Below are 14,183 nucleotides of genomic sequence, written 5' to 3' on the forward strand. Positions count from 1 at the left end.
GAATGTTGTGCAAGGAGAAAATGCAACTCATTTTGGTGTCCGAGGTGAGTGTGTTCTCAGGAAAACACTACAACATTTTCATCCCATTACAGGTTTCCCACCTGATATACTTCACGACCTATTTGAAGGTATTGTGCCAGTTGAGTTGGCACTATGCATCAGTGACATGATTCGACTTAACCCTCTGGGGTCTGAGGGGGTTTTTGGGGCCTGGACAAATTTTGACATGTCCTGACATTTGTGCTTTTTTCAGTGTCTTTTAAACATATTAATGTCTAAAGTCTAATAACACTGTAATCAGCACAAAATTGGCTACAATAATATGTGAGCTTCAAGTTTATACATTATTGTGTTTTTGAGAAAAAAGTGTTTATGCATGGCTAGTGAAAAACTACAATTTTTTACTCACTGAAATAAGACCATAAAACACAAACAGAACATTGGTTCACAAGACTTTGGAGACCAGCATGTTGTAGGCTAAAGTGTTTACTTCAGAGTGCTGTGAATGTCATCTTGTTCACACATTCACAGTAAACAATACACTGATTTAAATTTTCTAAGACACTTTTTGTCCAGAAAGGCCATATGCAAGAGGGTGTCTCTGAGGATGAATAGTCATGTGATTTACCTGAGAACACAAAAGACGCACTGAACGTCCAGACAAAGGCGCGCATAATGAGCCTTTCAGTCAATGTAGATGGGACGGATTAGTGCTGTACAATACAAAACAATGAGGAGCCAAACGATCCTCATTTGAGTTAAAATCAGTGTTTTTACTCTGAGGACAAGCTAAACTGTTTGTCTCTATGTGGAATATAAGGAGCGCCGCTTCACGTGCGTAACGCGCCATCATCCAAACGCGCCAAAAAAGTGAGTAAATTCTATGATGAAGTTTGATATTTTGTGTCATTTCTCGGGGGCGTGCACATATTTACCTGGTTCACCTGAGATTATTTACATGTGAACAGTGGACATTGTACAAGGTGGGACCGCATTACCTGTAATGAGGTGAGACAGGAAAAAACGGACTTCTCCTTACGTTCATACGGATTAAATAAAAAGTGATGATTTGTTTTTGACTTGAATTGTTTCACTCAAAAGAAAACATTTCAAGCTTTCTAGCCATATAATTCTTATTTTTATGAGGCAAGTATTCGCTGAGATTCTGGTTGTTTTATTTACGCATCTGTGAAGAGAAATGGCAGAGACAGAAAAGTCCGAGAGCGCACCCTGTCGGCTTTCTTTATTTAAAAAAAGCACAACGTTTTGTTGTTATTATGATGGTATACCACTAAAACTAGACCCTTTACAGATTTGAATGATATACTTTTTTTATCTGTACGATCAGAATTGACGGAGTAATTTCAGTTTGTTTCGGCCTTATCAGAAAAAGATGCGTCAAAACGCGCCGGCGCGTGCGTCGACCCCAGAGGGTTAAGTATTTCACTCTTGAATATCTAAACAGAAAAATCCAGACATTTCCATATCAGCATTCTGATAGGCTTGATAAACCACAACAAATCCCAAAGAACTTTTCAGCCAAACTAAGTATTGGTGGAAATGGGCATGAAAATTCCACTTTGCTGAGGTTATTACCACTCATGGTAGGAAGTAAAGTTCCTGAAGGTGATCAAGCATGGGCTGTACTAATGGATCTGAAAGAAATTGTGCAGCTGGTGTTGTCGCCATCATTCACAGAAGAATCTATCCAGTACATGCAGACTAAAATAAGTGAACATAGGCAGGGCCTCCAAACTGTGTTTCCTGACTTTAGGCTCAGACCCAAACATCATTATATTGAGCACTACCCAGAACTAACAAAGTGTTTTGGGCCTTTGGTTCACCTGTGGACCATGCGGTTTGAAGGAAAACATCGCTTTTTCAAAAGGGTCATACATGACACACAAAAATTTCAAGAATGTCTTGAAAACTCTTGCTACCAGACATCAGCACATGATGGCATGTCATCTTCATGCTCCATTATTTTTTAGACCCCACACACAGGCCTCAAGTTTCACTTCTGTCCAAGTTTCCACTTTGCCGGAAGTAGCGAAAAACTTCATAGAGACAAAGACAGATAGCCAAAACATATATAGTACGTCGAAAGTCATCATAAATGGTACAGACTATACTAATGGAATGTTTGTTTCTGCAGGTCAGGCGGGAGGACTTCCAAACTTCAGCAGGATTGAAAATATACTGCTTGTGAACAACTCTGCATTTTTTCTTTGCAGGAACTACGAGTGCTGGTACATTGAGCATCTAAGGTCATTTGAGTTAACATCATCAGACAACTTCTCTGTACATCAGCTGTCAGAGCTAAATGATACAGTAAGTCTCACAGCCTACAGTATTGATGGACATTTGATATTAACACAGAAACGATATGTGTTGATCAGAAACTTGCAAAATTAAAATGTCTCTTGAAGTGTGGATCTATACAGTCTCTTGGATCATTGTGTAGAAAGAAATCTCAGAAATTTTACTGTATCACTGTCCACCGCTGATTGTATGTTGCCAGTATAATGTTACTTATTCACCAGTCTCTCTTTTCTTCTTTTAATAGAAAATGGCAACTCAAAACTTCCTTCTTCATGTCCATACCTCAACAGACATTGTGGTCAGGAAGATGACTTTATCTTCACAATCAGCATCTGTGGATGAGCTAAAAACAATGATAAAAGAAAGATTTAAGCTAGATTTTGACTTTAGCTTATCATATGCCCCATGCCATGACTCCAGACAGAACTGAGAGATGGCCTGATGTTTTTCCAGTCCCCACATTTTCCTATGAGGTAGAACTCATACTAGGTGAGGGAAATGTTACATATGAGAGACTGGGGAAAACTCTCAAATTATCTAGGGGACAAAAACATGATATTCTTCAGACCCTTGCAGCCAAAATGCACTGCTTCAAAGCATACCCCAATGATAGAGAAGTTTCAATGGTAGCAGAAGCACTTGTCACTCAGCATCCTTGCCTAACAGAGCCAGGATCTCAGACAGGGTGGTATGGTTGGAAAAATAGTCTGAAGTTTAAGATGGGAAACTACCGTGCAAAGTTAAGTCGGGCTGGATTTCACGAGGTAGCTGTCAATTCTGGGAAGAGGAGTAGAAACAACCCAGAGGAACAAGCTCCCCACACTAACATAAACAGACCAAAGAAGGCAGAAGTGAATTTTCTCCCTAATTTCCCAAGAGGTCAAGATGCTGCAAGTCTTGAACAATTCAGAGTACAAATTGCAGATGAAGTTAAGATGAGTGAGAAAAATCTTCCATTGATCACAAAGTTAATGCAGATGACCTTTGCCCTGCGGCAGAAAGAGATCGTCAGTGATGACCTACCTGTTGAGGAGATTCTTGAACGTTGGCCTGCCCTAAAATTGGAGTCACAGGTGAAAATATTTTTCTTAGTACATGTGCATGCCCTGAGACTTTGTTTTTTCATTAACACTGGTGTTACACCATTTGTAGATATTAGATTTTAGTTTTTCTACAGGGCCACACTTACATATACTTTGTTTGTGCAGATCTGTGCTGAATTTCACAGAATCACGAACATGAATCTGAAGAACCACTTCTATGCTGTGTTGGATCAACATTGCCCTCGCCTTCAGAGCTTGTTGAGGAAGAAAGCTGCTCGCTCAGGGAAAGCAGCTGAAGCTTTGAATCATCTGTTCAGGATTTATGACCTCCAGGTACTGTAAGTTAGTTACACTCATTGGTGTATGACCAAGATGTTTGTGTTTTAGTTTACCATCTCTGAAGACATGGAAGGGCTCTTTCTTGTGATACATAGTATTGTAAACCGATCAGTCACATCATTATGGCCACTTGTACAATCTAATGCAGAAATCATGACAGAGCTATTGTATTGGACTGCGTTAGATTGTACAGGTGGTCATAATGTTGTGGCTGATCAGTGTATGTTTGTGGTTTTCAGCGTCTGTACTGAAGCTAAAATATCTTTTTACACTCAAGGGACAAGTTGACATCCATCTGAGACGTGCTGCTGTCCTCCGTGCTCTGCCTGCATATCTGCATGAGGATGACTCGAGATTTCTGAGGCTGTGGGATGTAAGTCAGAACATTTATCGTTGCAGATTTGTTTGCCATTCATCAGTTTTTTGTGTTCTTTGTGTGATCCACCTGTGGATCCTAGGGTTAGGGTTACAGTTATTGATTTTATAATAGTGTTACTACGGTGTCAGTCATTAAAAGTCTCCATAGCATTACGCAGGATGTACAGGATTGGAATAATATGATGCATATCTGGACAAGATCAGTAATTGTAATTTTTATAATTAGTGCTCTCCACTGCAATCATTGCTGTAGAGGCCAAGGATTTGACCTCTACAGCTACACCTGTTTTTCCTTGAATTTGTCACCTGTCTGTCACAGGTGCATCTTTTTAGCAAACAGCCTTTGGTTATAGCTTAGTCAAGCTGGACTAAGAGGTAACACTTCTCTGTTATTGTCTTCAGATGGTGGAGACTGATGAACCGAACACTGATGACATACCAGTGGGGCTTCTGTCAATCAGTACCACCACCAGTGCAACAGATGTCACATTTTTTTGTCCCAGAGAGAACTGCAGTTGTGCTTGAGGGTAACACAGTTATTGAATGCACCACTCTTTCTGATGCATTTGTCACACTTTTTGCTCTTATTTATGCTCTCCATCTAAGTTACCCAAAAGACCTGGCCAACACATTTGACTTCATCCAGAAACTTGTGATGGGCCTGGATGATGGGAAGTTGAGACCCAGGGTGTTGAGTCTTAAAAATGAACTTTTGGCAGTGGAGTAATCTCACTGTAAGTTGCTGCTTTACCTGAAGACATTACATGCACAAGAGTACTGTCACTTTTGTCGTACTATAGAGCAATGACCGTTGCACTTTTCTGCATTTCATGTGCTGTTGTTGTATGTATTGTTCAGTTAAGAGTTTGAAAGTGTTACTGTTACTTGGCAGTAAACAGTTTTTGTACTGGATGTGTACTGAATGTGTAAAATAGTATGGCAAACTTGGCAAAATTAGCCATACTGTAGATACTGCAGTAGCTATTTCTTTGATCTCTGCACGTTAATTAGGTCCATGTGGTTCATCACTTAGCTAGACTGTTTATGGTATTATTGTATTGTACCATAGAACTGTGGTTGTGTAAAATAATGTTTGTTAAATTGACCAAGCACAGACTTTACAATTGTTATCAAATCCATAAACAGTTTGTTAAATTATTTTCTACAAAAATGACTATAGGATGAATCGTGCATTGATAAACATATAAACTGTTACACATTCATACACATATCAGAGCGATAACCTTCTTCAGGCAAATGTCCTTAAGCCCTTGTGATTGGTGAAACACTTATTTCAGTTTCTGATGTTACTGTTTAACGTAAGTTTTGATTAATGCATCTATTCAAAAGAAGTTTGGGTGAAATAATGTATAACCTACTCTTTTCAGATAGTTTGCCATGCTGCCTAAGCTGAGACTTTTAAATTGCTGCATTTATTAGGCAATTTTTATTAAGTTTGATAAAGCAATGAACAGAATGGCTTTTCGGGAATATTGAGTTTTATTTTTTTTTTATTTTGAAATGCCTAATAAACGACAAATTAGTGGACGTGACGTAAAAAAAGTCAATATACCAAGTGAAGAGTTACATATTCTCTGATTGAGGATTTTATTAATATTGTCAATTTATAGAAGTGAATGTTCAAAAAATGACAAGGCAAATTTTACTTTTTGTAAATGTATTTCCATTAGCCAAACATAGTTTATAGTTTGTTTGGTTAATGCTTTGTGGTTACTTAATTAAAGAGTAACTTTCATGGAAATGGTCTGTGTTAGCCTTTTAATGGTGAGCCATAATGTGTGTATTTAGAGATTTTGAGTTTAAACTACTTAAAACAATTTATGTAATCAGTTTCAAAAGAAATTTTAAGTACTCTAATTTGCAATTATGAGTTGGAAGTAAGCAATGTTTTAAGTTACAGCAAAGTTTGTACAGCTTTAAAACTTTAAGTAAACATGACGCAAACAATATATTACTAGGCAACTAAATATTTTTATTAGATGTAATAAATATTTACAAGTTACATATCCTTCATTTTGATTTGTACTGCAGAAACAAAATAACTAGTAAAAAGTACTTAATACAGAAAGCTTCTGTAACTTACAAAGTCTAGTTACTGTCAATTAAAAATACCCAGTAAAAGCTACCTCATAAGGAGTGTTTTTATAACTTACAAAACTGAGTTATCATCACTCAAAGATTTTTATGTAATCAGTTTCACCAGTTTTTTTGAGTTAAATTAACTTATCGGGTTTTACAGTGAAGTCTAATAAGTATAATAATTTTGTTTAGTTTATCCCTGATATGTACAAACAAAGTAAACTGAAAGTATACGTGAATAAACGTCTTTTTTGTGGAGATGCTCTGATAAATACACTGACAAAAAGATAAAGACTCCTTTTAAGTCAGGACATTTTCATTATTGCTTCATACAAAACACAAACGAGAACTGTAGGAAACAGTGATACACAATCTGCACTATACCTGACAACTGTTTCATACACCTTGTTAAACCATTACAGTTTGATAATTCTATGAATGTAATGCAGGAACTTAAACTTTTCTAAATTATTCTATGTTTTCTCTATGTCTAGTGAACATGGAGGATGGAGAGGAGGAATGAACATCTCTGTTGTACTGATCTTCTGGAGGAAATTGCCCTTGTGGGCCCTGATCAGCTCCTGGAAAATCTGGAAGTCTTTGAAGTCCAACAGGTCCTGGAGAAAACCACAGACAATATGTGTTAAAACACCAGACATCAGCAAAGCTCAATTCAAATAAATAGTGGACATTTTAAGAGCCCAGTTGTTGATGGTCCCCATGTTTCCTGTTCACCTCCACACTGATGTAGAACATCCTGGATTTCATTCAAATACTTGGACAGGCTTGATTTCTTCAATGTGTAACGTGTAGAAATAGTTATAACATGTTACCTAGACCGATTTCTGTGAAATAAACATACTCGCAAGTCTAGGTTGTGAAGGAGGAGTAAAGGTGAGATGAATTAAACAACTGCTTATAATAATGAAAGTGAACAACCAGCATTTATTGAAACAATTCAACATTCAACCCACAAAAATAGTACTTTCCTTCCCTTGGGTCCAACCCAAGCTGCTTGTGTATTTCAAGTGTTTGCTTTAGCGTTCCTTTGTTTCCTTTATTCTGTCTTTAACTTAAAGAGACCCAAAATGGGGTTTTGAAGTTCTCCAGAAAAAATAAGTCCGAGCTCTGAAAAAAATGTTTTTACGGCTACCCGGGTAGTATGTGTTTTGTGCACTGTATCTCAGGCTTATCTCTTTGTGATGGGGCTTGCTGTAGGAGTTGCTACTTCCCTGAGGAGAACTGAGGCATCCAGCACGTTCCTGGTTTAGGATGATCCAGCAGCAGCTCCAAGCACTCTACTTGAATCAGGTCAACAAAAAAAAAAGAAGTAGAGAATAAGAAAATGAGAATTTGACAAATCTTCAGTCTGCAGTACCTCTTGGAATCAGTTTTAACTCAATAATTAAAATATACCACCTTGAACAATATTTTAAGAGTTGGTTCAGCCCTCCTAACACTGTGCTTTTCTGGCATGAATTGTTCTGATGCTGAACAACATGAGGGTAGGTGTATCACTAGTTTTTACAGTGTCCTCTGCTGGCGGACACATGTACAATCTACAATGAGTTAAACTCGGGTGGGTTACAAATGCATTAAAACTACATCTAAAATATGTCTTATGATTCTATATCACAGTGGTTACTACCTGGAGTCCAAAGCCTAGTGGGAGGAAGAAGAGCTCTTTGTGATGGATGAAGTTCAGCATCACTGTCCCAGTTTCCAGATGATGCAGGTTGATGCTGATGGATGTGTGTTGGTCCATCATGCAGCACATGGAAATACCTGTGAGAAGAAGAATATGATGCACATTAAAACAGAAATGGGCCTTGAATGTATCAGGTGGAGGCTGAGGCTGAGGCATAATATGTCTGGCAGGAGCAGAAGGTGGAGGCTACTTCTGGAGCTGATGAATGTTTTTCAGCTTTCTGCCTGAAAGGGCAGGTGGAGGATGAGGCTGGATTTTGCTGGCTGAGACTATAGGTGGAGGTTCAGGATACAGATATGTGCCAGAATCTGTAGGTGGAGGCAGCAACTCCAAGTTTCTGGGCAGTGTATGCAGGTGTAATCTCAGGTTAGTAGAGTTTGTTAGAATCCGGAGGTGGAGGTCCAAACTGCATGTTTCCTGCAGGAGACATAAGTTGAGGTTTAGGCAGTAGCTCTCTGCCAGAATCTGTAGGTGGAGGCAGCTACTACAGGTTTCTGGCAGAGGCTTCAGGTGGATGGTCAGATTCAGTTTGCCAGAACATGCAGGTGGAGGTCCAAACTGCATGTTGCTGGCAGAAGACACAAGTTGAGGTTTAGGCAGTAGCTCTCTGCCAGAATCTGTAGGTGGAGGCAGCTACTACAGGTTTCTGGTAGAGGCTTCAGGTGGATGGTCAGATTCAGTTTGCCAGAACATGCAGGTGGAGGTCCAAACTGCATGTTGCTGGCAGAAGACACAAGTTGAGGTTTAGGCAGTAGCTCTCTGCCAGAATCTGTAGGTGGAGGCAGCTACTACAGGTTTCTGGCAGAGGCTTCAGGTGGATGGTCAGACTGAGTTTGCCAGGACCTGCAGGTGGAGGTGGAAATGGCAGGTTACTGGCAGAGGTTGTAGTTGGAGGCTTGGGAATCTGCCAGAATGTGCAGGTGGAGGCAGCAACGTCTGGCAGAAGCATCATGTGGCTGGTCAGACTACATGTGTCTGACTGTATCTGCAGGTGGAGGAGGAAAATGCAGATTTCTGTCAGAGGCTGTAGGTGGAGGTCGACAGAGGTTTAAGGTGAAGGTTTGGTTTGCAGATGGATGTTGGAGGCAGCAGAAAGTGGCTGGCAGAGGTTTTAGGTGGAGGATGAATGTGGAGCTTTAGGTGGTTTGAACAGGTGGGGGGTGATCTGGCAGTGGTGTCTGTTGCTCTAAGTCTGTGCTGAGTCATGTGACCTATTGACTTCAGTCTCGAATAATATTTACAGGTAGAGTCTGTTTGAGCTGTTAGAAACTATTTCACTTGAGTTTCTTTGCTCTTTTTCTCGTGGGCTTCCGGGGTTTTGGTTCTCCCGTAGTGTCCACATCATGAAGGGGAGGGTAGACTCCAACCCCGTAGGACACGTCCACCTCCACACGTCCATCTGCAGCGGCTGACGTCGTGATCAGGGGGCGGTCCAGTCGCTCCCACAGCTTCTGCTTGATACGACGTCCGAGCTCTAAGCTGTAGGGACGAGCCCGGCCGTCCTTGTACCTGTGAGGAGCAGAAGAGACAGAAAGATCCAGCTGATTAAAATGCTTCTTCATGGACAACCTGATAAATTTTGGTGTGTTTGTAAGAACGTGATCTGATGTTTAACACCAACTTACTTCAGCAGGTCATCGACCACCTCATGGTAGAGCTGCTGGTACTCTTCCACTGAGCGGTTGTGGATCTTCAGAGGGCCATCGTGCTGCAGTGGAGCAGGGGCCACGTTGAAGACCGGTGGCAGCTCAGGTGGGATGGTGGACTGAGGAATGTCAGCAGCTGAGCAGGAGGGCTGAGGGGTGGGCAACTCTGGGTGTGAAGCAGAAGGTTTGGAAGGACGGGCCACTGAGGTCCTCTTCCTCTTCCGGGGACGGAAGGCAGCGGCAGCAGCAGCGACAGCAGCAACAGCCCGTTGACGCTTTGGCCGCGAGTTCAGCACCTGGGAGACATCAGCAACACGACAGGATGAAGGTCTTCCTCAGTATCATGGTTTGAAATCTCACAGGAGAAAATGGTCATCAGTGCAGCCTGCAGTGTTTCTAAGCTGAAATATTATCTGGCCTCTTGGAGAGCAGCAGCCTGACTAACTCATCAGTGTAAGACTTGACTACATGTCAGAAAACACTGAAACTGCAGGTTTTTAAGGGAGATGTGGACACAGGAGCCTCCTCAGGACTGGTCCTCATGGTCAGGAAATAAAGCAGGACCACCTTAGGACCTTTATCATGTCCCCTGTTGTTATGTGGTGTTGCTTATTCCCACTGTGTTGCCATATACTGTATGGAAATCTAATCTCAAATACCTGCTGAGAATGACAGAGACTACTAACTTCAAGTACTTCACTGTTGTACTTATTACCACACGTACAATCCCAATATGTTGTAGGTCTATACACTATGTGTGACTGCTGCTGACAGAAACCATTTGATCACAGGTCTAAAAACAGAGTTCATGCTTTTATGCGTGTTTGGCTCGTCAGTCTGTTTCTAGGCCTGTTGATGGTTTATATCAGTGAACACTGGGGCTGTTCTCCCAGTGTCCACGGTAAAACACAGAAAACACCTCAGACTTTCAAAGGCTTCAGTCTCACGTTTTCCATGATGGAAGTCAGTTGTGTCGCTTTGGTCACTTTCTGGGAGGGTTTAGTCCTTGTCAGGATGGAAGAAGTCCTCAGGACAAGAGGGAGTTTGGCAGAAATCGTCGAGTGAAAGTGGTGAAAACTTTTCTTGACCGTCTGAGCTTTTGTTTTGGTTTAAATGATGTCCTTATCAAAATGACGCACCCGGAGACAAACCATAGCAACCGTGGAATCCTTGACCTCCATTTTGTCACATGTGTGTTTCCAGACACATCTGGGATTAAAGTTGGATCCAGTCAGCCCAGAGCTGAGATCAGCTCCATATAGTTACAGATCTGACTGGTCCTCACTCACACTTCCTCCTCATATTATACTGGACCAGCGGATTCTGTTTTCATGGCTCAGCAACAATTATACACCTGATGTGTCTGAATGATCGGCTGGAAAAGAAGAAATCAAATGGTTCAAAATACAGATGTGGCTGCGTCCTCGGTCATATTCTCTGCTAGAAAATTGGTGTCAGTCTTCATGTGAACATCTGGATTCACAGGCTACGAGTTTTGACAGTGTTTTCATAGAGCAGCTAAACTGCAGCTCATCTGTTACAGACTGGTCATCGGTTATTTTCCATTTTCACTGTATCTGCGTCAGAGTTTCCAGCGTTCAGGTTTATTTTCACCAAACAAACGTCACCGTGTCAGACACGAAGAGAAAACTAGTCCAGGATTCAAAGTTTGGACTTTATTGGTTTTAAAGGTTGTTTCCGCAGACAAGACCCCAGATGTTCTTCCAGCACAGACACTGGTCCATAAACATCACAGAGCGCGCAAAAGCCAAATTGGAGGCTTTAAGTGACGGAGGCGCGGACACACACACACACACACACACACACACACACCAACACGTCTCCAAACCTCCCACAGCACAGGTCATATATGTTCAGTTTAGGCTCTTCCGCTTTGATCTACAACGATCCGCCTCTGGCCATTTAAATAACTGGTCAGAAAACAACGACATTAATGAGAATTAGCGACACTGTCTTTCACACACTGAGCGTTGTCCGTTTGTTTCCTGCGACTGTTTCTATGAAGTTTTTTTTCCTTTGTGTTTGTCAAACTCTGGCAGCATCACACAGCAGCTGGACTGATACAGTGTGTGCGTCTCCGCACTGAGAGAGGCGCCGTGCGCATTTTACGCACGTGGCACAGCACCTATAGGCGACGCATATGAATCATTTCAACCTGCTGCATCAGTGCGGATCTAAACGCAACTGAACAAATGATTATCAATAACATGTTTGTCTGAATGATCAGATAGAAATTTCATTTGTCGCAATAATAATTTGCCTGTTTGGTCATTTTCTTATCAAACAGGCAGAACACAGCTCCATAAAAGCTGCATGTGTGCAGTTCGTTTATAGTCGGATCTGTTTTATCGCAGTTCAAGCTTCACTCTAGTTAAAACCATCATCTACATCCAATGCTCTGTGTTAGTCCAGGAGACCTGGCTGTGTGGACAAATAATGAAACTACCCTATAAAGTCTCTTGTGAGAGAACATGAGCAAATTGATGTGCTGACTCCATCAGAAACAAATATTAATGTGTCTTTTTGCTTGCACTCTGATATCCAGCTTGTCTACATACACACATGGATGTTTGTTGTGACAGTGGACTCGTTTCTTCATTCTGAAGTGATGAAGAGGAATCATTTTTTTCGTGTAAAGTACTTTTTTTGCAGAGAATTGGCCTTTTGTGGACACACTTGATTTCTATGGTCAATAAAACCAAGAGAAAAGTGTTGGGTGATTATGAACAGTTCTCCTCTGGACCAGGTTCACTCAGTGCTGTGGAGAAAACCCCTGTGACTTTACTGAAATAAAACAAAATGGTTTCAGAAATTAAATGTCACAAGGTGCGGGTGGTGTGTGAAGGAGGAGAGGTAGGACCCAAGTGCAGGACAAGCTGGTTCTTTATTACCAGGTTCAGGCAAATGTAACATAATCTCTGCCACTCGGCGGGCAGGTAGGCAAACAAAACAACTAGAACGCCCCTCGGTGAAACGAACAGGCAGAAACACAACACAATCCAACTCACTTCTATGTCAGCCAATGCTCCGACAGAGAACAAAGGAAACGAAGGGTATAAATAGGAAGAAGTCAAATGGTGATTAGACACAGGTGACAAAACGGGGACAAGTGAAACTCATGAACACAAATTACAAACATAAAGCTGCCGGGGACCAGTGCGAGGAGAAAAGGAAGTCACAACAAACTAAAGGTCCTCAGGCAGGAAGTCCCCAGAGGGACTCGTGACATTAAAAGCCATTATGGAGAAGTGTATTCCACTTAACTTGCCCTGAAGAGCTGCCTCTTCATTTAATCCATTCCAATTAGAGACTGTATGCATACCACTGGAAACTGTTAGATAAATCTAGGGGTGAAGCAGAGACTACATTTCTTACAGAGGTGCAATGATAATTAGTTTATTCATTAAACTACAACTCACATATCAATGGTTTTTATGTAGTCATTAATTGAGAATAATGGAACTACAGTGTGTAACAGAGAGGTGTTTTGGTAGTGATCTGACCTGACCCCTACATTTAATTAGTTTACATGAAATTAGTTTTGTTACTTTATACATCCGTTTGAACAGGAAACGGAAGAAATGTGAGTAACTCTATTTTGATGTGGTCCATATTCTAATGTTGCATCCACAGTGAACATGCCCTAAAAAATAGGATGATGTTTGGACTTGCCGCGCATTCTCTCTAAATGTCATGTAGCCAGGGGCCAAGTGCCAGATGAATACATAGTACATAATTGTACATAACCTTTCATTATTATTGCCAGTGGTAGCACACACCACAGCACCACCATGTAACAAAAGGAGTAATCTGAAATAAATTAATGCAATAAATAAGGCATTGTTTGGATTCTAATTAAGCCATTAGTGTATTTTTATCTCACTATATCACCTTATTCTGACATTTGCCAAATCTGGTTTCAAACACCGTTTAGACTGCCATCACTTTTTGCTGACATTGTTTTACTCTGGAACTTCTAGAACTGTCTTTAATTTGTTATTGTTAGTATAAATAGAAACTATTTTTGTGTTTTATATATTTAAAGTCACGTTTGTTTGATGATGTGTGTTGTTGTCAAATTGATGGTTGTCTGTTGTAGTACAAGTAGCCAGTGTAAATAAAGTGATATTTGCAAAGATAAAGAGGACAAATGCATTTTTTTCTTTGTGTTTTCAATAGAGCAACTGTGTACTGCAAACTACTAACAACTATTTAATTAGTACTAAATAAAATTTTAGTTGAAACTAATACTCAATACAAGAGGAAATATAGAAAAACAATCATATTATATAGCATATAATATAATAACTTCATATATATATAACGGAATCAAACATAATTCAGCCCAACCAAGGCAGAGCAGGCAGCTTATGGATCGCTTCAGAGTTAACATTTCTGCATGGCTGCACACATCAGATCAATGCTTGGAGGTGTACGCTGCGGATGTCAGCCAGGTGTTCCAAGAGGCATTTCCTGATTATGGAGACTGCACTCAGATAGGAAAAGTTTCAATATCTTCTAGCTGGCCTGGATCTAGTGCATGGAGCAAAGGTTCACAGACATGGAGGAAGCTTTGAAAATTGCAGAGCAGTGTGAGACTACCCAGACTTTACAAAAAAACTCTGC

The 14,183-nt window shown here is 40.7% G+C and overlaps 1 long non-coding RNA gene across 1 annotated transcript; it reads left to right on the forward strand.

Moving 5' to 3' along the window:
- The first annotated feature begins 3,631 nt into the window (after positions 1 to 3,631).
- Positions 3,632 to 4,573, forward strand: LOC113132251 (uncharacterized). The gene is made up of 3 exons (XR_003295876.1): positions 3,632 to 3,698; positions 3,982 to 4,077; positions 4,485 to 4,573. It is a non-coding gene; the product is annotated as an uncharacterized LOC113132251 (long non-coding RNA).
- The last annotated feature ends 9,610 nt before the right edge of the window (positions 4,574 to 14,183 follow it).

The sequence above is a fragment of the Mastacembelus armatus genome, chromosome 15 (genome assembly GCF_900324485.2).
Source record: "Mastacembelus armatus chromosome 15, fMasArm1.2, whole genome shotgun sequence".
Taxonomy (NCBI): domain Eukaryota; kingdom Metazoa; phylum Chordata; class Actinopteri; order Synbranchiformes; family Mastacembelidae; genus Mastacembelus; species Mastacembelus armatus.